The 8,874-nt window shown below is 38.6% G+C and overlaps 1 long non-coding RNA gene across 1 annotated transcript; it reads left to right on the forward strand.

The window, feature by feature from the left end:
* The first annotated feature begins 4,021 nt into the window (after nt 1-4,021).
* On the forward strand, nt 4,022-8,138 carry LOC131720892 (uncharacterized). The gene is made up of 3 exons (XR_009319754.1): nt 4,022-4,632; nt 7,474-7,585; nt 8,070-8,138. It is a non-coding gene; the product is annotated as an uncharacterized LOC131720892 (long non-coding RNA).
* Nucleotides 8,139-8,874: the final 736 nt, after the last annotated feature.

Consider the following 8,874-nt stretch of genomic DNA (forward strand, 5'->3'; position numbering starts at 1 on the left):
GTGTGTGTGTGCTCTGTGTGTGTGTGTGTGTTTCTTCTCAATGGAATATCACTGTGCTGTGTGCGCTCTGTGTGCGTGTGCTCTGTGTGTGTGTGCGCTCTGTGTGTGTGTGTGCGCTCTGTGTGTGTGTGTGCGCTCTGTGTGTGTGTGCTCTGTGTGTGTGTGTGTGCGCTCTGTGTGTGTGTGTGCGCTCTGTGTGTGTGTGTGCGCTCTGTGTGTGTGTGCGCTCTGTGTGTGTGTGTGTGCTCTGTGTGTGTGTGTGCGCTCTGTGTGTGTGTGCTCTGTGTGTGTGTGTGTGTGCTCTGTGTGTGTGTGCTCTGTGTGTGTGTGCTCTGTGTGTGTGTGCGCTCTGTGTGTGTGTGCTCTGTGTGTGTGTGTGTTTCTTCTCAATGGAATATCACTGTGCTGTGTGCGCTCTGTGTGCGTGTGCTCTGTGTGTGTGTGCGCTCTGTGTGTGTGTGTGCGCTCTGTGTGTGTGTGTGTGTGCGCTCTGTGTGTGTGTGCTGTGTGTGTGTGTTTCTTCTCAATGGAATATCACTGTGCTGTGTGCGTGCTCTGTGTGTGTGTGTGTGTGCGCTCTGTGTGTGTGTGCTCTGTGTGTGTGTGTGTGTGTGTGCTCTGTGTGTGTGTGTGTGTGTGTGTGCGCTCTGTGTGTGTGTGCTCTGTGTGTGTGTGTGCGCTCTGTGTGTGTGTGCTCTGTGTGTGTGTGTGTTTCTTCTCAATGGAATATCACTGTGCTGTGTGCGCTCTGTGTGCGTGTGCTCTGTGTGTGTGTGCGCTCTGTGTGTGTGTGCGCTCTGTGTGTGTGTGTGTGCGCTCTGTGTGTGTGTGCTCTGTGTGTGTGTGTGTGCGCTCTGTGTGTGTGCGCTCTGTGTGTGTGTGTGTGCGCTCTGTGTGTGTGCTCTGTGTGTGTGTGCGCTCTGTGTGTGTGCTCTGTGTGTGTGTGTGTGCGCTCTGTGTGTGTGTGCTCTGTGTGTGTGTGTGTGCGCTCTGTGTGTGTGTGCTCTGTGTGTGTGTGCGCTCTGTGTGTGTGTGCGCTCTGTGTGTGTGTGTGTGTGCGCTCTGTGTGTGTGCTCTGTGTGTGTGCGTGTGTGTGTGTGCGCTCTGTGTGTGTGTGCTCTGTGTGTGTGCGTGTGTGTGTTTCTTAATGGAATATCACTGTGCTGTGTGTGCGTGTGCGTGTGCTCTGTGTGTGTGTGCTCTGTGTGTGTGCGCGCTCTGTGTGTGCGTGTGTGTGTGCGTGTGTGTGTGTTTCTTCTCAATGGAATATCACTGTGCTCTGTGTGTGCTCTGTGTGTGTGCGTGTGTGTGTTTCTTAATGGAATATCACTGTGCTCTGTGTGTGTGTGTGCGTGTGCGTGTGCGTGTGTGAGGGAGTGCTCTGTTATTGTTGTTTAGGTTCTGTTCATGTTCTGTTATTCGGCGCACTGGACCTGTAGGGCGGTGCTCGTATCCTTCATCCTAGCCTGTAGTTACACAATAACGATACACTCGTCAGAACTGAAGAGGAAACCCATCGTTTCTCCTTTCTTTCTTTCTTTCTTTCTTTCTTTCTTTCTTTCTTTTTTATTATTCTAAAAGCCCATCAATACGGTATTTTAAATGCATTCAAGAAGTCCATTTTCATAAACCAGATTATTATTTTTAACTGGTATTAATTTCAATATTACCGCATCATCTGAAGCGGCTGTGATGACAGCTCAAAATGACGTCAGTGGCTGCGCGGAGGCACCGTGTCGAAATATTTTGAATCTTCACTGCGCTCGTCCTGTTTTTGATTTGATTTATATTTACGTGTTCAATGAAAAGTACACTGAATAAACTTTCTTCCTGTAATTTGTCTTTTGTGGGACATTTAGAAATGTGAAAAATCCAAATCCAAAATTCACTCGTACTTTTATTTACCTAAACCAATCAGGCACTTTGTAAGATTCACATGATTTGTTGTTGAAGGTGTCTGTAACATCGTCATGAAATATTTAGCCAATCGGTGTGGTTCTTTTTTTTAGATGCTGGCCTATGAATGAGGACAGGGCGATGATGTCACAAAATGGGCGGGGCTAACGGTTACGCGCTTTACTGTCATTGTGGCTTTCTAACACTGAAAATATATTTTAAAATTAAGCACAGTTATATCTTATTTTCTTGACAGTGCAATGCATTCTCATTCATATGAACTATTAGTTTGGTTTTGATATTTAGTTAAGAGATCACGACACCGGCGTAGATTTAGCTAGGGACGGTAGGGACATGTCCCTACCAATGTCAAGGGACCGTTGAATTGTCCCTACCAATAATTTTGATAAATCTGAAACGTCTTTTGTCATGTTATTTTATCCGCTCCACAAAGGGTTAACTCTCTCAAGATCCCCTCGTTGCTCCTCCCTCCTCCAAAAAACAAACAAAAAAAAAACGCTAATTTGATTGTCTTAGGCACTATGTTCTCAACCTGGGATGTGTGGGTGTTTGGTGGGGTTTTGGGCTGCAATCAGCAGACAAGAAAACTACAAATCCCATAATGCATCACTGTAACACGGACTCAGTGCGCGGATGACGTCAGCGACCAAGCGGAGTGTTCTGTTTTCATTGAGGCGCGAAAGTGAACAAGGACTCGGGAGTGAAAGGTGATTCTCCGGGTTTAAAATAAGGAACATTCTAGTCAATCTTAAACGGTGTATATTGTGCCACATTTTTCACATTTATTTTAAAAAATAAGAACAAATGTACTCAGTTAAATTCTATATTTATTGTGTGTTTGTTGGTTAACGCGTTGTCACATTATTTCAATCCTCCTCCTTCCTCCCTTTGTAACTAACTTACTCCTTGCTTGATATTTTTGTATCGTGTGTGTAAAAAGCGAACACGAACAATATATTTGATTGAATGGACAGTGTGACTATCCAGGCGGCTAAATAAACGCTCTATATTATATAGGTAGTCATAAAAAAATATATATTAAAAAGTCAAATTAACCGGGGGGAGGAGATATAGAAATAAATTTCAGTGCGGCGTGAGTAAAAAAGGTTGAGTTTTGATATCGTCAACCAACTAACGTTAGCGAATCACTTCAATTTGGCTTTAGGTGACTAAAGCATAATGGCAGCCAAAAAAATAAAGATGGACATAAGGAAGTTTTTTTTTTTTTTTACAAAAAGTCAAAGTGCAAGTAGGAAGATGTTATTAAAGTAATAAACACAATTGATACTGATTCTCATAGCAAATGAAAAAATAATTTACTAATGAAGTTAGCAGAGTCATACTTTCTCTCTAAACAGCAAGCATCAATTTATCATTTTATCAGGCGAGTGAAGCAGTGCAACCTGGTAAAAGCAGTACAGAGGCAGGTGGAGCAATAGGGTCGCAGGTGAGGTCTGTAATGGCTTAGTGATTATAACAGTGAAAGTGTTAGACTCAGTTTTGAGATATATTATTGTTTGAGGCACATTGTGATATGATAGTAGGCTAATGCTGTATAGTAATACTCAGCAAATAAAGTTAGCATAGCCATATATTCTCTCTCTGTATGGCATGCATCAGTTTATTATTTTGTCAGGTGAATGAAGCAATGCACCCAGGTACGAGCAGCAGCACAGACACAGGAGAGGCAGGCAGAGCACGTGAGCGTGCATGTGCTCATGCTTGTAGCGCCAGGGGTAATGGTAGCTTACAGTAAGGCTGGGATAGGTTATAATTCAGGTTATTAGTAATTCTATAGCAGGGATGTCAAACCAGCTTCCAGGAGGGACACTTTATCACAGTGTTTTAAGTGTATACCAGCCAACTTCATGTCAATCAGATTATCCTCGATTCATTCATTTTAAGCCACCAGAAGTGACCATTTAACAGCTGTCTCCTAAAAAATGTCTTCCCGGGGGGTCACGCCCCTGAACCCCCCTAGCGACCGCGACTCCACCCCCCTGAAAAATTGTGTCCCCACCAATGTTCAAACCAAACCTACGCCCTTGGATCACGAGTCCTTAAAAAATCCCAAATTTCCATTTTTCGTATCGCCCTATTTTAACACCAGCTAGAGTTAAATCAAAAGACATTGGAGCAGACGATTAATATCAAAGATATCGTATGAAGATTAATATTGGAATCCTGATATCACACATTAAAGAAATGTATTTTTCAAAATGTTTATTGATGATCTGTCCTTATTTCATATAAAGTTGGATAGCTAGCTGGTTTTCTTTTTGACATGTCACATGTGCTTAAGGAGATGCTGGTTCCAGTGGAATGTAAGGGAGTGAGGTGATATGTGAGGGTTCCTAAGACAGACCCCAAGTATGATTACACTGAATTCATCCAAGCAGCTCAGTTAAGACAGAATCTCAGGACTATTTCATTTCTGTTGTTGTGGATAGTTCATTTGTAATCAGATGGGCTACATTTAGGTAGGCTTAATGTCTTGCAGTGGAATTCAATCTTGCGCTCTTGTGAGTGTCTCAGGTCAGTCCAATGGTAGCTAACGTGCCCATTTTTTCTCAGTTTCAGAAAAATTCAATCTGCCACCAGAGATCCACGTGGACTTAAAGGACTCTTCAGGAATTGAAGATGATGCAGACATCTTTGATGAGCTTATGACGTCAAGTGAAGTATCCTTCAAAGTCTTCAGTGGAGAACAATCTGGTAAGACTTTGAGTTATAGGCTAAGCAAAGTTTATCCTGTTTCACATTCTGCTTAAAACCCTTTAAATTCTCAAAATGATGTCATACGGAGCAGAAGCGGACAGGACGTCCTGGCTAAGTACTCAAGCTAGCTGTGCTTTAAAGCCCATTGACCGTGTTTTGCATTGGCTAATGTAAGGAATTTATTGAAAGCAGACTTGTGATTTTGGCATTGTCATGACAAATTTCTGTCAAATTAGATGTCATTAGTCATCCTATCATCCGTTTTTTATGACAGCGGACGATAGGATGACTCGTCTAATTTGACAGAATTGTCATGGCAATGGCAAAATCACAACTCTCCTTTCAATATATATATATATATGCATATATATGCGGCGAGTTGTATGGGCCCGAGGTGCCCGTGCTCCACCAATATTCAGGAACGTGGGCCCCGCTCCAATGTTTGAGCTTGTATAAGTTACATACATTTTGATGTGATGTCATTATTGTGTACTAAAGCTGCTAGGATTAAATCGAAAATCAATATAAATACTGGATAATCGATTCAATAATTACATTTTTGTAAAGCGCATAGTTAATAACATTATTTAAGTTTCTGAACGCCCTGCTATTCATGTTAACCACCATCGTACCAGCGAATCAGTTTTGAAAATGCTTTGTAAGCACGCTCCTCTGTGTGTTCGATGGAAACAGAAAGCGCGCCGTCTTTGATCCAGAGCAGGACGACATGTTATATTTATATATCTATCTATCTATCTATCTAACATAATAAGCTGTCGCCAAAATCTGCGATTTTACAGTTGGTTAAATAAAAAAAAAAACACACACACTGAACCGAGATGCTTTTTAGTACTTGTTTTTTTATATACATTAATTAAAAAAAAAAAAAAAACATTTTTTTTAGCAGTTTACACACATTAATAATACATTTTTGGCAGGAGAAAAGTCTGTTTTGTATCTTTTACTATGTATAAAAACAGCGCCCCCTTCCCCCCCCGCCCTCCCCCCATTCAATCCCACAATGCACTATGCGTTTACTTACGTTCTGTAAAATTGTAGACGTTCAGTGTTGGCCAATATTGCTTTTTGTGACGGGGTGCATATGTTGGTTTTAATCAGAACTGTGCAAAACTCAACTGGAGTTTTAAAGTTTTTCATTTGGACTTATTTGAAGGACTGCTACAGTAGCCTATTTATGTTCTGCAGCTGTGTGTGTAGTCTTGATTAATAACAAAAAATGACTATGATAGATTTCTTCCATTTATTATAGAATACAGTTGATGGGAGTCTGTATTAAGTCAGTGGACTTTTTGGTGTAATTTTGTATTTCTGATCTGGAAGTACCCTTTGTAGCTACAAGTGAAATGAGTGTCTATTCTTGTTTGTGTTTGCATAGTTTCATACAAACCAGCATTTTTAACTTAATGGGTTAATGTTTCACAGACCTCGATTAGCACTATTCTCACACTAGTCTAAATTAACATTATGTACTATGCTACTCTTGGTTTGTGAAACCTGCCTAATGACATTTATTGCAACATTTATTGCAACAAACTTTTGTTGTTTTTTCCCCCTTCAAAGACAATATAAGTTTAAAGATGTTTTGCCCATTCTGTGGGCAAAAACAGGGTGAGAGACCAGCATTTTGCATTAGATGTGGTAAAAAAAACTAGATTTTTTACCAAACACTGACGAAGAAGGATCATTAATTCCAAGGGAATGTACGTGAGTTTATCATTAAATCATAAACATATTAAGCATTAAAACAGAAAGGCAATCATACGTAATCTATTTTTGTAATTCTTATGGCAGGCACGCCAAAGCCAAAATGTGAAACGCTGAAGGAATTTTTAAAATTTTGTGACTTTAAAGTTGAGGAAAGAAACCAGTTTTCTAAAAGAAAACTTCCACAAAAGCAAACTTCTGTGACGGTACCACATTTTGATTTTACTTATTCCTTACATATCACTATGGTTGTTGTTTACATATATATTTTGTCATAAGTGTTATTTATTTATAGTAACCAGTCATGCACAAATAGTTTGTGACAAAAAACACATTAGAATACTAGTGGTTAAAACAATATTAAACTGGTATTTCTAAGTTTAAAAAAAGAATAAAAAGTGAGGTTTGTGAGCTACTTAGTTCAACCACTTTTTGTTAATTCCGGTAATCTTTTTCATTTTTTAGGTCACTATTAAAATAATGTCTCCTGATCTTCAGAGAGGACAGTTAAAAATTGTACGGGGATCTGGTTTGCCATTAGTACTGACCAACGTTGAGGCGACATGTGATGAAATACTGAACGCTGCAGTTGCTAAGCACAGGGCGTTTGATCAGAATTTTCGTGATGGGGATTACTACTTACTTTACCCAGACATGACAAAAGTTCATTTTATACCAGGAACCCAGGAGCTTTTTAATCTTAAATCCTACAAAGAGGCGTGTGGGAAACCATACAGAAGAATTCTATGATGTCTGTGTCTGGTGACAGAATTCCAGAAAAGTGGATAATGTATTGAATTTAGAATTATAATAAAGAGTGACTGTGACTCACATTACTATTTTCATATTTCCACAGAAAATCCTACTGTTGAAATATCTGATAGCGATTCTGAGGTTATATTGAAGCACACAGAGAATGATGATCTGGATGAAACGCTGGTAATGTAGTCAGTAGTAATACTACATAAAAATCATTTAATAGTGTAGTTGTTTCACATATTAACTTCAGTGATTTTTATTTTAACACAAAGGTTTGTAGTCTAGTCTTTAGGGTAGCAATATGTCATTTTAAAGAAAACGCTAGTTACTATTTTTTTTGTTTTGTTTTGAAAGCCATGGAAGCAAGGTGCTTCAAATCAAGCCGAGGCTGACCGAAGTGCACAACAGTCGTCATCACATACCGTGGATATGAGACCCCAGGAAGCAGTAGTAATATCTGCTATAGGTATGCTTTACGTTCACTTTTTACACAGTGTAAATTGTAGCAGAAACTAACATCTGTTTTTCCAAATCCTAATTGATATTCCTAAAATCAGTATAGCTAATATAGTTAAAGGATTGTGCAACTTTGAATTAGTTTTTACTGTTATTATTACAGTTTAAAAAATGTAGGTTGTTTCATTCCCCACCTTGCCTTTTCTTGAATTTATTATGTGTGTTTATTTCAAGATTTTCATTTGGATTAATCCTAATACAGCCCAAATGTTGGTTTTTAATATAGAATAAACAGAATTGTGCTATTTTATATTTTTTTAGTTGTTAGTTATACTTGACATTGAAGTTCTGACTAATTAGTCCGTAACAAAGGCTGGAAAACATTTGGAATTATAAAACTTGCATAGTTAAACAATTAACCTCTTGGTCAGCTTTATTACCAAGATACCACTGCAGAATTTGTTTTCAGATTTGTATTATTTGTCTCCTTTCAGGAACTACACTGAGGTATTTGCACCAATCCCTCTCAGTGATGACAGCAGTGTTGAAGACACAGAAGAAACCGTGATAGGTGATAGGTAAGTAGTTTTTTTTCTTTGGTTAACCTATTACTTTCATGATTTACAACAGTAATATATATAAAAAAAATATTGTTAACACTACCTGCCAACCATTTCTTTAATATTATTTTTTTTAATTGGATATACAAAATATTAGGCTATGCAATATTTGGAAATTACTTATTTTGTTTTTCTATTCTTAGAGCTCAAGAAAGCCATATTACAATAAGTAACATCATAGAAGATTTATTTCTTCAAGTCAATAATGCAGCCTGCAGTCGCTTTATAATTAATAGAGCTGATGTCTGGGGTGGAGCAATGCGGGGTTTCCGTAGAAGTAACTATGAACCCCAGAATTCCATTATGGTGAAATTTACGGATGACATTGGAGTCACTGAAGAAGGAATTGATACAGGAGGACCAAAACGGGAGTTCCTTGGTCTTCTAATGGATCACTTGCATAAACGTCCCGTATTTGAAGGACCAGAAACACAAAGGTTTCTTAAATAAAATATAATTTTTTTTTGGTTTAACATCTACAAAATTACTGTAAAAAGGTTTCATTTTAAAAGGTTTATATTTTTTAGCTTTACACTTGTCTTCAAGATTGAAGTACAATGGTAAAACTACAAATTAAAAATAAAAATGATAAAAATAAATAACAGTAGTGACTGTATAGACAATGTGCAATATTTTTATATCATATTACACTACATATATTTTGTCAATTTACCAACAT

This window comes from Acipenser ruthenus, chromosome 45 (genome assembly GCF_902713425.1).
Source record: "Acipenser ruthenus chromosome 45, fAciRut3.2 maternal haplotype, whole genome shotgun sequence".
NCBI classification, from domain to species: Eukaryota; Metazoa; Chordata; class Actinopteri; order Acipenseriformes; family Acipenseridae; genus Acipenser; species Acipenser ruthenus.